A 14,609-nucleotide genomic window follows, 5' to 3' on the forward strand; every position below is an offset into this window, starting at 1 on the left:
TCTAGAACTTTGGTTGAAGTAAAATGAGATATTGCTTTTGCAAGGTCATTTGGGGGTAGGGTAATTTTGGTTTGAAGCGAAACCAAGTGTCATTACACTCAGTCCATCCAAATACTGTTTTTGAATACACTATGTATTGACCTGACCTAGTACTCTCTCCATGATGGACAATAATGGCAACTGTAGTACATGTGTTGCCTTATAAAGAAATCTGTCCTTCTTTGAGGTCAGAAATGTGAGTTTTAAATTTAGTGGCATCTGCTCTTCACCTTTGTAACATTAAGATTACATATCCGTTGCAGTTATCAACAATTGGCGCTAATACTTCAGCTTTACACTCTGTACATACATTATTTTGTCAAATTGCACTATTTTGCAATTTGGGATGGTTCTCTACCAGTGAACATGAGTAGCAGTGGTGACAATTCTCACATCCATTTTACCACAAGTAGCACATTTCAAAGCTATTGTTTATTGGTAGGTGTACATTTTCTAGAATGTATAACATCGCCATCAGAAATTCTTGAGCATCTTCTTGAGAACTGAGTGTCAATTGTATGACACCAGTATATATGTCAACACAATCTTGTATACTTATTGTGGAATGACAAGCATCTTTTTGGCTTGCACACGCCTCAGTAAATTTGAGAGTGCTCTACATACTTGTTTACCTGTTTTTCACTCAATTCCTTGAATCCCTGGTGATAGCACAAAGAGGACAGTAAGAACTAAATTGCAATACCAGTTAACTCCATAAACTTTAGAGAACTGAAATTGTACCATTTCAGCTTAATCATCAACTTTCTCCTTTTACAATATCACAATTTGAAACAGGTGGTTTGTTTTTCATAGATTGGGTATTGACCCAGATGAGGAGCAAACAGACTTCTTAATCGATTGTACTCCATAAGACATGATCTGTATGCATCAACTTTGCTGTCATCAAAATCGACAATGTACAACCCGGGAAATTACCAAACATGTGACAATGCACCATAACACATCCCCTCTTGGAAAAACTTTTGGCCTACACTTATAAGTGCTGCATCTATACTAAGGGCCTGATAACAATGGCAGTGGGAAGTGTCCCGCCGTCGCATTTTTGGTGGTCCGACCGCCCCCTTCTCAGTTGTCTGACCACGCAATTACAATATGGTTGGTGACTCCACCTCAGGACCTCTGCCGGGACGAAATTTCTGCTACCACAGCGGAAGAGGCGGTCAATGGAGCGGTGCCCATGCAGCTCACTGCCAGCCTAATTATGATCTGCCTTTCTGCCGACGTGTTCCTGGCGGGGACACCACAATGCAAGTGTTGGCAGTAAGGCAGGTAATGAGCTGAAGAAATGGCTCAAGGGCGATTGTGCCCATGTGTAATGTAGCTGGTGCTCATGCAGTGCCCTCCAGTGCCTTCAAGTGGGGTACACTTTGTTTCACTTGCACACCAAAATGCAAGAAGTGTGCCCGACTGACTGAAGGCACCCTAGTATGACTGGCATTGGCTTCCAGCTCATTTCCAGAGTCAAAGCGTGCTGCCACCATTACTTATTCCCCCCACATACTGCCAGCCCTGTGGGAAAATCATAATACTGCAGATGGGATGTCACCGGCTTGGCAAACTTTTCAAGACCATCGCGGGGTGGCGGTAAAACTGCTGAAGTCATATTCAGACCCTAAATCGTTTAGGCTTATTGTTAGACATTGGATTTTTGGTTGGCTGGGGTTTGAGCCCTGGGCAAGTAGGAACCACAATTCTAGGTACGGTAAGGCACCAGCAGTCCCTAAATGAACCTGTGCTCACCCCTGGTGGCCTGGCATAGAGCAGTCAGACTTAACTTACAGGCAATGTGTAAAGTATTACTGGAACTCTTCAAACAGTGAAAACACCACACAAAAAGATCCCACACCAGGTTAGAATAATACATCAAAATTCAATAAAAATCACAATCAAAATGACAAAAATCCAATCAGTACAGCCTGAGATATGCAATTTTAAATACTTAGGTGAAAATAGCTCATAGAATTGCAAACCATCAACAGTGTTTATCTGGTTGCGCAGAACAGGGCCAAAGTCACATTTGCAGGCAGACTGCGGGGACTGGCTACGGGGACCTGCTTGTGATCTCTAAACATAGTACACTAAATACTGGTGTGTGGTCTGTGTGGTGTTGCTTTGGGAGGCTTTGGTTTATCCGGCATTGGTTCCAAGAAGCTGTGGGGTCAGGATCAATGGGGCTTGGTGTCACTTTGCTTAGGTTCCAATGGGCTGGGAGCTCTGCAGTGAGGCTTTGTGGGGCTTCGCATCACCCGGTGCTGATCCTGGTGAGGCTGGCGCTGTCTGGCTGGGCTTTGAGTGGCTTCACACTGCTTTGCATCTGTTCTGATGAAGACCACAGCTTGGCCTGGGGCAGGAGCACCTTCAGGCCCACTTTCAAGGGTCCGAGACTGGGATGACACCACCTGGGAGGGCAGGACTCACAAATGGGAAAGTCCAGGTGCTTTGTTCAAAGTTGTTGAAAGCCTGTTATGTCCCTGAGGCTTCTGATAAGGAAGCAAGCAATCTAAGCCCTTTAAGCACTCTGGCCCAGGCACGACGGCGGCAGGCAGCAGGTCAGCACAGCAAAGCATGATTCCACAACGTGTAGTCCAGCATATGGCAGACCTCAAACAGCATGGCAGTCCTTCTTCCTGGCAGAGTATCCACAGGTCCAGAAGTATACTGAAGTGGTGGTGTCTCAGGTCCATTATTCATACTTTGGTGCCCTAGTTTTGGAAGGTGGGAGCAACATCTAGACAATGCCTGTGAAGTGAAAGGAATTCCATGCCTCCCCTGTCCTGACTTCAAGCTGGCTGGAGTGACAATCCAGGGTTTTTACACCCTTTTGTGTTTGGACAAGACACAGCCTATTTAGGTGTAAGTGAGGCTATGTCCTGCTCCTCCCTCCCATCCTGCCTTAGATAGCCCATTAAGTCACACCTAAGCTCACATTGTGTGTGGCTGTCTAGGAGGAATACACAAAGCAGGCTGCAGGCACCAAATGCCTAAGGCAAAAAATGTCACCTTTCTAAAAGTGGCATTTTCTGAATTGTAACTTGAAATCCAACTTCATAATAAATTAGGATTTCAGCAATAGCAAATTTGAAGGAGTTATCTCTTCCCATTTGGAAAATTACACTTATAAAATGTAATGAGGCAACTCCAATGTCATCCTATGGGAGAGATAGACCTTGCTGTAGTGAAAAACCATTGACAACAGCGAGCACAGAGTCAAACAACTCAGAGGTACGTACCCACAGCTAACACAGAACACGAATCATAATCCGAAAATTGGCCTGTATGTGTGTTGAGGTTAGGCCTAGGTATGTGTGACACAGTTAAAAATTAAGCTATGTGGGCCCCTGAAATTAAGCCATGTGGGCTCCCCAGATACACAAACGCAGGCACACACCCACCCAACGGCAATCCACCTCACGACAGCCTCCAGCGCATGCACCTTCACCCAAAGTCACCAAACGAACACCTCCTACAACCACAACCTCTTCCTCTAGTCCCAAACCCCTTCAGCTACCCATCCCAATGTTTCCCAAAAACTTTTCCTCTCCAACCTTGACCTCTTTCCCACACTTCCCCCACCCTGTCCGACTCCTAGGGCCCGACTCTCCAGGTCCCAACCTAGCACCTCAGCCGCAACATCTCCGGGACCAGTGGTGCCTGTAGTCACCGGAATCTGGAGTACACCGGCCACCAGGTCAGCCAGTGTGGCACGGAGCCACAGCACAGACAGTCCCCCACCTGTGAAGCATCAAAAGTTGGCCAGTGCCCGGCGGGAGAGGGGCAAGACTCCAGCCACCAAATCCGCTCCCAGGGGTACAGGTGGGAGTGTGGAGTCAGCTGCAACACCTTCCAAGGTGGGGAAGAGCCACAAGAAAGTCAGCAGGTCTGGGAAGAGCAGTACGGCGGAGAACACCGCCATCATCCCCGCTGCCCAGGAGTCCACCGCCATCATCCCCACTGCCCAGGAGGCCACCGCCATCATCCCCGCTTCCCAGAAGGCCACGCCATCATCCCCGCTCCCCAGGTGGCCACTGCCATCATCTCCGCTGCCCAGGAGGCCACCGCCATCATCCCCGCTGTCCAGGAGGCCACTGCCATCATCCCCACTTCCCAGGAGGCCACCGCCATCATCCCCGCTGCCCAGGAGGCCACCGCCATCATCCCCGCTTCCCAGGAGGCCACCGCCATCATCCCCGCTTCCCAGGAGGCCACCGCCATCATCACCGCTGCCCAGGAGGCCACCGCCAGCACCAGCCCTGCTGCCCAAGAGGCCACCACCACCAGCCCTGCTGCCCAGGACAGGACCGCCAGCACAAGCCCCGCTGGCCCAGACAGGACCGCCAGCACCAGCCCCACTGGGCCAGACAGGACCGCCAGCACCAGCCCCGCTGGGCCACAGGACCGCCAGCACCATCCCGCTGGCCCAGACAGGATCGCCAGCACCAGCCCCGCTGGCTCAGACAGGACTGCCAGCACCAGCCCTGCTGGGCCAGACAGGATCGCCAGCACCAGCCCCGCTGGCCCAGACAGGATCGCCAGCACCAGCCCCGCTGGCCCAGACAGGACCACCAGCACCAGCCCCGCTGGGCCAGACAGTATCGCCAGCACCAGCCCCGCTGGCCCAGACAGGACCACCAGCCCCGCTGGGCCAGACAGGATCGCCAGCACCAGCCCCGCTGGCCCAGACAGGACCGCCAGTACCAGCCCCGCTGGCCCAGACAGGACCGCCAGTACCAGCCCCGCTGGCCCAGACAGGACCGCCAGCAGGTGAGTCACTGCAAAGGACCCCGTCGCAACAAGCACCGCTGAACAGGGCACTGGCGCCACAAGCACCGCTGAGCAGGGCCCCTCCGCCACAAGCACCGCTGAACAGGGCACCGCCGCCACATGCACAGCTGAACAGGGCACCGCCGCCACATGCACCGCTGAACAGGGCACCCCCGCCACAAGCACCGCTGAACAGGGCACTGCCGCCACATGCACCGCTGGCCCATGAGCGCCAAGGGCACTGACGCTACTGAGTCGTCACGAGCAGGATGAAGCACTCTGGGCACCAAGCCCCCTCCAGAACCAGTGGAGTATCACATCCACTTCCTCAGTCCTTAGCAGGATGAAGCACTCTGGGCACAAGGCCCCCTCCAGAACCAGTGGAGAGATCCATCCACTACCTCAGTCCTTGGCAGGATGAACTCTCTGGACACCAAGCCCCCTCCAGAACCAGTGGAGTATCACATCCACTTCCTCAGTCCTTAGCAGGATGAAGCACTCTGGGCACAAGGCCCCCTCCAGAACCAGTGGAGAGATACATCCACTACCTCAGTCCTTGGCAGGATGAAGCACTCTGGGCACCAAGCCCCCTCCAGAACCAGTGGAGACTGTCATCCACTTGAGAGACTGTGGCTTTGCACTCCCCAGGATTGAACAGTGGGCAAACCACCCACTGTAGATACTTGAGAGACTGTGGCTTTGCACTCCCCAGGATGGAGCAGTGGGCGTCGTGCACTCAACCGGCTGAGGTGCCCCCCCTTTCCCTCCCCCTGAGGTGCCTGTTTTATTGCTATCTGATGCCCCTGCAGTGTTCTCTCCGTCATGGTCGGGGAACTTGTGTGGGCCTCGCCCATATCGGGTGGGCCCAGTGTTCCACGGACTTCAATGGAGCACTACCTGCACTACTATTCTTGGTGTATATTTTGTTAATAGTGTATATATGTATATTTTTGCGTACTGCCTTTTAATATATTACAATGGTTACACTCATTTTCTTTGGTCTTTGCATTCTTCCTGGGGGGTCTAGGGGGTGTAACTATAATGTATCATGATGTATTAGTGTGTGTGTTGTTGTGGGTGAGGGTGTGGGTGGGGGCGTTGCGTGTTGCGTGTGTGTGTCCCTATTTTTTCCCTCCACCCTCCCCTGTGTCATAGGTGCAGTACTCACCGTGGTCTTCACCGCCGGCGTTCGTGCTCCTGGTAGAGGAGCAAGAAGATAAGGGCTGGCAGGATCTGCAGCTCTGGTTCCATGGCGTCCGGATTCCTCGTGGGGTGTGTAGAGGTGAGCGTTTTCCCTTCGAGGTCCTGTTTCCGCCGTGTTTTTGTCCGCGGTGAATCCACCCCAGAAAAGGTGGCGGATTGGTAGGTTGTGATACTGTGGGCGGTACTTTGTCCTCCGCCTGTCTTTTGGCAGTGACTGCCAAGCTGTTTGTTTGTACCGCCGTGGCGGTCGGAGTGTTAAAGTGGCTGTCTTTGTTGGCGGTTTCTGCCACAGTCGTAATTCAAAAAATTTTACCGCCGGCCTGTTGGCGGTCTTACCGCTGCTTTAACAACGTCCGCCAGGGTTGTAATGACCACCTATGTGTGCGGGGGCGACACAGCCCCCGGCAGCCTCATGGACCTCCCCGGAAATGTAATAGAATGTGGGGGGCCGCCCACAGCTCTGGGGACCACCACCTCTGCAGGGCAGTAGTTATAAACAATGCAGTGGGGGTGCACGGCCACCCCACCCAGCCCCAGGGAACACCCCCTCCCGGGGCTACAATAAAAGTATAAAGGGGGTCAGTTCCGGACCACTGCAGCCAAAGGGATCACCACCTCTCCAGAGCTATACTCACTGAAGGGGAGGCTGCATGGCCCCCCTTGAGGAGCCACTGATGGCCCTGAGGACTGCCACACCCCAGGGCCAGCTCCTGCTATGTCCCAGGGTGCCACAACCAGGACATAGCTGTTTCCTTTTGCTTGACCCCCTGTAGCCGAGGGGATTCATTTGAGGGGGGCCACACAGCGCCCTTCGAGGAGCTACTGATGGCCCTGGGGACCGCCACACCCGAGGGCCGGCACCTGCTATGTCCCAGGGTGCCAATTCCCGGGACATAGCTGTTTGCTTTTGCTTAGTGGGAGCTGGCAGTTCCCACTAAGCAAAAGCAAATAAAGTCCTGTTTCTGCAAGGGAGAGCTGTCAGACAGCTCTCCCTTGCAGAAAGCAAAGTTTTCATCTGTCTTCCCTGCATGCAAATATGCGTGCTGGGAAGACAGATGAAAACAACATTGCTCTCACAAGCAGGGATCTTCTATTAAAAGCAGCCCCCTGCTTGTGGAAGCAATGCAGGCTCCTACAGGATATGGGGAGCCGGCTAGGGCCACGGGTCCTTGAGGCTCCCCAGCAATGCTGTTACTCTGTCTCTAAGGTAACTATCACTTGCGTCCTCACCATGCACTGCTTACTACTCCATAAATTACGACACTCATGACATCTTTGATAACATCACTGATAATGTCAATATATTATTTTCAGTAAAGTTTTTAATGAAAAAACTGTGCATGGCTGGGGTGCGAGTTATAGTTACCTTAGGGCACGAGTTATAATTACTTGAAATAATTCTAACTATAACAGTTACATTTCTATGGTTTCGTACATTTAAAATGTGAGCCTAACTAGATCGTCCCTGTAGCCTTTGGTTTCTAAGTGAATTTCTATGTTTTTAAAAAAAAGTATATATATATACGTAGATACATATAATTATAAAGAGATCAAGTGTGATGGTGGAGTGGTGGGTACTGCATTTGATACGAAGCCTTGGACTACTGTATTTGAAGCACTTCGTTGCGAGTGATTGACCCAGAGGTAGGTGCCGTATTCGGTTCCAGGGTGGGCGGTGATGTCAGTGCGTGTGTTCGTGCTGGGGCCTGACTCACAGGGTCCCATGGATGCAGCTCCTGCACTGTGGGTGGGCACTGCAGTGCTTAGTGACTTGTAGTATTTTTTTAACTGAAGCAGCAAGGGAAATTGAGTATTTTACTCAGGGGAGGTTGGGATCAGGTCGAGTGTAGTGGCAAGTTTTATTGGAGGAACAGTGCACACATGCACAATATCATCTACGATGCATGAAGACATTGATCAGGAAAGAATGGCGGCAGCACAGGCTATATTTATAAAAACTTAATTGAGAGGAATATCTTTCTCTAAAGATCAGGAGTCAACTAATAATCTCAATGTACAACTATTGAAACTGGAAAAATTGTGTAGAACTGAGATATTTAAATGGTGGGAAGCAACATCCCTACAGAATTACATCGACCCAGGGATGACCCTGAGAAACTTATGTATATACACTACTCCATCATACGAATCAACCAACCCAGAGATGTTGAAAGAATGGGCAGATAACTCAACATTAAGCTCCAGACATATGCTTGAAATATTATTTAAGTATGCTTGGCGGGATAGGGAAGTAACACTACAAGAGATTAAAAAAGTCAAAGACAAGGTTAATTCGAGAGCTGAGAAAGAGACTATTAAAAACTTCTTTGAGGCAATAAAAATACAGTTGAAGAAACTTGAAGATGATATCAAGATGAGGAAACAACAGAAATTACATAGAGATATAGGAGATTATGAAAGTGGAAGAATCTTGATTTTCAGTAGAAAATATGATCATTTATATAAATCCGGGAATGTGAATTCAGAGAACATCATGGCAGTTGTTGAATCATCAACGTCGGAAAGTGAACAGCTGGAGACTGACACCTCTAGTACTATGGAGAATGAGACATCAAGTAATGAATTGGGTGGTAAACAGGCAACTTTTGTAGAAGAATATCGCCTACTGCTCAAAGGCACACAAACTGCAAAAAATCAAAAGGGAGTACATAAAGACAGAGGCCAAGAAATAAGTCAAAGAGTCAATCTCATAATGCAGCGGTATGTACCACCAGCCTGTTGGTGGTCATACCGCAACATTTACACTCACCGCTGGGATGAGAACGACCTCCTTAGTGTCTTCACGATATAGTGCTTTAGAAAATGTGTCCAAGTATGTTGATTTCTTTCTTACAGAATATGTGACTAGTTTGCCTTCTTATGTATGTGATACCAAAGATTTTTGTAGACAAATTCAAAGGTATGTTATGGAGAGAAGATTTCTTGCTCATAACTTTAGATGTCAATTCCCTGTCTATGATCATTGGTCACAAGAATGGAATCATGCATGTAGATTTTTTCTTAGAGCAAGGCCTATTATATATTTGGCACATGCTGATATGAATGTGGAAATGATTAGATACTGCTTGAACAACATGTTTCTATTTAGTACTATAGAAACAAATACTCAGGACAGCTATGAGGACTTATTTTGCCCAGAGTTTTGCTAATTTGTGACTGGGTTGGTGGGAGGAAGAGATATCAAAGGACAATGAGATGATTCCTGAATTTGAGCAGGTTGCATTATGGCTTCAATTCATTGATGATTTATTTATCATCTGGAAAAACACAGAATGGAAAGCTAAAAGATTTATCGAGAAACTCAGTGGCAACAATCATATTATTGTTCTAACCCTTAATATGAGTAGATCTGCAATTGAGTTTCTTTATGGTAAAATACAGATACATAACAACAAGATAAATACTGAACTTTTTCCAAAAGCTGCTGCAGGTAATAGTTTGCTTCATGCACTCAGCAGCCACCCTGGAAAGGAGAAGTGGAGTATCCCATATGGTTAGGGGCTGAGTGCTAAATGTGATTGCAGTACAGAGGAAGCGTACAGTGTTGAAAAAAAGAATATGAGTACTAGATTTAAGAAAAGAGGCTATCCTGACTGGGTTATTAAGAAGGCTATTGATAAAGGTAAACAGGTAGACATAACACACACCCTGTTTGACAACAAATAATACAAACGTATAGCTGAAGAGAATGAGACCAGGATCATCATGACATACAATGAAGATGTAGGAGAGATTACAAAACTCTTGGCAAGAATTAGGACATTCTTAGAAGCGATCCCATTATTAGTTGAACAATACAAAAGAGGCCCCAAATCACCTATTGAAGGGGGCAGAGTCTATGAGACATTTTGAGATTAAATGACATTACCACTTTCCCTCAAATAAAAGATCATAATTTACAGGGATTTTTCTCATGTGGGCACTGTAAGGCATGTCGTAACAGCTTTATACAGAAGGAATTCCCTACATGTAAACCAGATGAAATTAGACAAATCAAGCTTTTTTTTATGTGCAGTACTCCATTCACTATTTATGTGTTGGAATGTCCTTGCCATCAGTGGTATGTGGGAAGTATGAAACATATGGTTAAGAAAGGAGTTCTTTAGAATATGCAAGCAATTACATCTAATGATTCCCACTATCCGGTGGCCAGACATTTCAAGGACAAACATAATTCTGACAACTCTTTACTCTCCTATTTTTCTATAGAACATGTGTCATCTAATCATAAGGGTGGGGATAGAATATTACAGTTATGGAAAAAGGCAACTAAGTATATACTGGATTTAGGAACCAAAATACTGAAAGGACTGAAAACTGATGAAGAGTTAAAAATCCACCTCTACAAAGGATGAGGATGTTGTCAGATAATCAAGTGAAATTTCAGGGTAATTACGGCCTTTTTTCTATTTATAGTCTGTGCTATGTTTTCATAATGTAGTTGGAAAGTCATTTGGATTTTATCTGTGTAATCAATATCAATTGGGTGCTTATATTATATTGAGTAATAGTATTATATGTATAATTTTTTACAGGAAGAAGAGGGCTTGATGGATGCTAGGATATGGATCCCTTATCTCAATTTCCATCTTCTCCTGCACTTCGTAGTTTGTTTGGCATGGGTGTGGGGATTCACGGATGAGGAATTTTGCACTTGTCTTCTTGCTTTATTTGCAATACTAACATGATTAGTGCATGATGATGTGGGGTGAAGTATTGGATTTGCCCACTGGGGTATCATGTTAAGTGTGCAAAAAGTTTTTGTTGAATTAATTATACATGTTTCCTTTTGACAACGTAGCCACGAACATACAGACAGGCACGAAAACGTGCTTAGTGAAATGGATGATACTGGGATTGTCCCTTATTGTTTTAAATAATCAGCATGTTACTTTGGTTTTTTGTCAATACAATGTTTTTGGGAGATGTCATCGAGATGCAATTGTGGCAACATTGTGAAGACGCTAACTGACGAAACACTCGCACAGTGATAGTACTCAGATGCACTATGGGGGTTATTACAACTTTGGAGGAGGTGTTAATCCGTCCCAAAAGTGACGGTAAAGTGACGGATATACCACCAGCCGTATTACGAGTCCATTATATCCTATGGAACTCGTAATACGGCTGGTGGTATATCCGTCACTTTACCGTCACTTTTGGGACGGATTAACACCTCCTCCAAAGTTGTAATAACCCCCTATGTTATCTCAGTGGCAGGTGCCTGTTGTTCTTTGACGTTATAAATATGAAGGGAGAAACAAAGTATTTTTTCCCCAAAACAGAAAAAGAATTGAAAAATGTATTTTATATTTGTTGTGAAGTCAAGAATATCCTACAATACTTAAAGTGACGGAATATGTGAAGGTTATGATTGACCATTAATTGGTGAATATCGATATATAGAAAATGAAGACAGTACTGGTAAATTTTACCGTCAAGCTATTGTCCTGTTTCTATGCGTATGCAAAAGTCTGTATATAAGTCACTGTGATTGGAAGACAGGTGGACGTGATCAAGGCTGTGGATTTCAGCCAAACACGTGTTGTGTTTTGCGATTAAACTTTCCACTTTTTTTATTTCTTGACATCCTGAGTGTGCATTTTATATGATTTTTGCTGCAGTAGATTTAAATTTACCGGTTTGCTCTGCTGGCCAACACACTACCCCTCAGGGGCCATTGGAGCCCAAAAGGAGCACCTTATTTGCGTGTATATATATATATATATATATATATATATATATATATATATATATATATATCACATTGGGATTACATTATATTTCTCTGCCTCCTTAAATGCTCTTCTGTTTATACGACCCCCCTGGGGCTATCCTATGTCATTATATATGGGATTATTTGCCTGCACAAAATACCTTAGTAGTTATATCTACAGTTTAAAGATGTGCGTATATAGGTAAAACATCCTATAGTCCCAATGTTGCTGTAGATTACATGCCTATCTCAGGATCGCCCTGTGGTGGTTGCAGAATGTCATCTAAAGTCCTAAGAACGCTTATCTCCTCAACCACTAAAAATTATACTAACGCCTTGATGACTGTTCCTGTGGCGACAATTTTCCACCTGAGCATATTCATAGGGGTCCCATGAGATTGTATCACAAAATATTCATCACTAGAATAATGTGTATATTCACATCTTTCACAAGTGGAATTTGAAGAATCACACACTCCTGAGTTTATTCATTGTGAAGAAATACCATTCGAATAACCATTGAATTAAATCAGTGACCAGATCTCGTCCAGATCACTCAGACCCTGTCACGCCGTATGAAAATGTTCTATTAATTTAGCCTCTACTTTGGCCAGAGTGTATACCATGCCATTTTGATTGTGATCTACTATATACAGTACCCACCAACTAATGTCATCTTCTCTATGTGCCGTTTGCCTAAAATGTTCCACCATAGGCGCTCCCTGTGTACCACACCTAATACGTGATCTGTGCTGCAATATTCTGGATTTAACCGGCTGTGTGGTGTAGTCCATATACGTCAAGTCACATGGGTATTTAATGTAATAAACCATGTTTTTTGCTTTACAATTCGAAACTTTTACTTGATCATAACTGGTATCATTATTGTGACACTTTTGGAATTTTCAGTGAATCTACATGCTATGACATCTATAGTGTCCTTGAGTTGGTGGAAGACCCAACATTTCAGATAAATCCTTTGATTTCTTAGTAGATCTAGTGGCTCTAACTAGCTGTTGTCTCATATTTTGCCTATCTTAAAGGCAAACATACAGAATGGAAGTCCAAATTCGGAAATAATTGTCAAATTTTTCTTGATAATTTTCATTATTTTGTTGGCCTTTGGGTAGTATGTAAGGACGCAAGTCATGGGTATTTCTTCCATTTTATTCTTTGGTGTCAAAAGTGTTTCCCTTGGTGTAAACCATGCCCTTTTGAGAGATGATTTAATACATTTTTGGGGTATCCTCTCAATGTAAGTTTATTCATCAGTTTATGAGCATTGTCAAAATAATTCTCTTATTTGTGCAATTTCTTCTAATGCGAAAAAATGGCCCAAAGGGGAGGTTTTCTTTTAGGGATTTAGAATACTTGCTAGTAAAATGCGGTAATGTATTGCGGTCCGTGGGTTTTGCATATCAACTTACAAAAGAGCATCATTATCAGCCTGCACAAATAAGTCTAGAAAATTGATCTTGTGAACATTGAAACATAAAGAAAAATTGAGGTGAGGACACCGATGGTTTAACCACTCGTGGACGTCTTTAAGAGTAGCCTCTGAACCTGTCCATATCAGTAAGATGTCATCCAGGTAGCTATGCCACCCTTTTATATGTTGTTAATATACATTGTCTATGCCGCATATCCATTTCTCTTCAAAAAAAGACATGAACACATTTGCTATCTTGGGGGCAAAGCTACAGCTCATTGCGACCCCCTTAATCTATAGAACTAGATCTTCTTTATAAGCAGAATATATTTTTTTAGACAAAGGGTGGCTAATCCCACCAAAAAATGAGTAGGAACCTTCCGTGGCATTGGTCTAATATTCAAAGTTTCTTCCAGGACTGGAATGGCTTCATCCTGAGGAATGTTGGTGTATAGTGCTTTTATGTCAAGCGTGACCAATAGATCTGTCAAGTTATTGAATGGCAACCCCTCTACTTTATTGATGAAGCCCATAAAGTCCCTCACATATGCCCTTGTTTTGTGTAGAAAAGGTTTAAAAAAGTGGAATTTTCAGAATTACAATTTAAAATCCGACTTGCGATATTGTATTGTGATTCCAGAAACACCAAACGTGGGTGATCCCATCTCTCCCTAATTGGAAATGACCCTTATATCAATTAATAAGGCAATCCCAATGTTATCATATTGGAGAGATAGGTCTTGCAGTAGTAAAAAACGAATTTAAGAGTCTTTCACTACTAGGACTTGTAAAATTTAAAAGTGCATGCCTCACTTTTTACATACATTGCTCCTTGCTGTCTGGCTGTCTAGGGCCTACCTTAGGGGTGACTTAAATGTATTAAAAAGGAAGGTTTGGGCCTGTCAAGAGGGTTAACTTGCCAGGTCAACGTGGAAGTTTGAAACTGCACACATAGGCTCTGCAGTAGCAGGGCTTAGACATGTTGGGTTTCTTAAGTGGATGGCACAATCAGTACTGCAGGCCCATTAGTAGCATTTAATGTACAGGCCCTGGGCACAGGTAGTGCTCTTTACTAGGGACTTCTAAGTAAATTAAATATGTTCATTGTGGATTAGCCAAGGTTACCGTGCTGTAAGCAGAGAGCACATGTACCTAAGCGCTGGTTAGCAGTGGTAAAGTGCCCAGAGTCCTAAAGCCAGCAAAAACGAGGACAGCAACAAAGGAGGTCTAAAGGCAAAAAGGCAGGGGAAACTATGCTGAGGATGCCAGGTCCAACAGTAGCCTTTCAACCTATTGTAGAATTTCACCTAACTCTGTCAAATAAGGTGATGGAAGATTCAGACCACAACAATGAAATTACCTCAGCCACATTAAAATACTTAACTGAAGCCAATGCTGACATGCCTAACAAGGGAGTAA

Source organism: Pleurodeles waltl, chromosome 7 (genome assembly GCF_031143425.1).
Source record: "Pleurodeles waltl isolate 20211129_DDA chromosome 7, aPleWal1.hap1.20221129, whole genome shotgun sequence".
NCBI lineage: Eukaryota > Metazoa > Chordata > Amphibia > Caudata > Salamandridae > Pleurodeles > Pleurodeles waltl.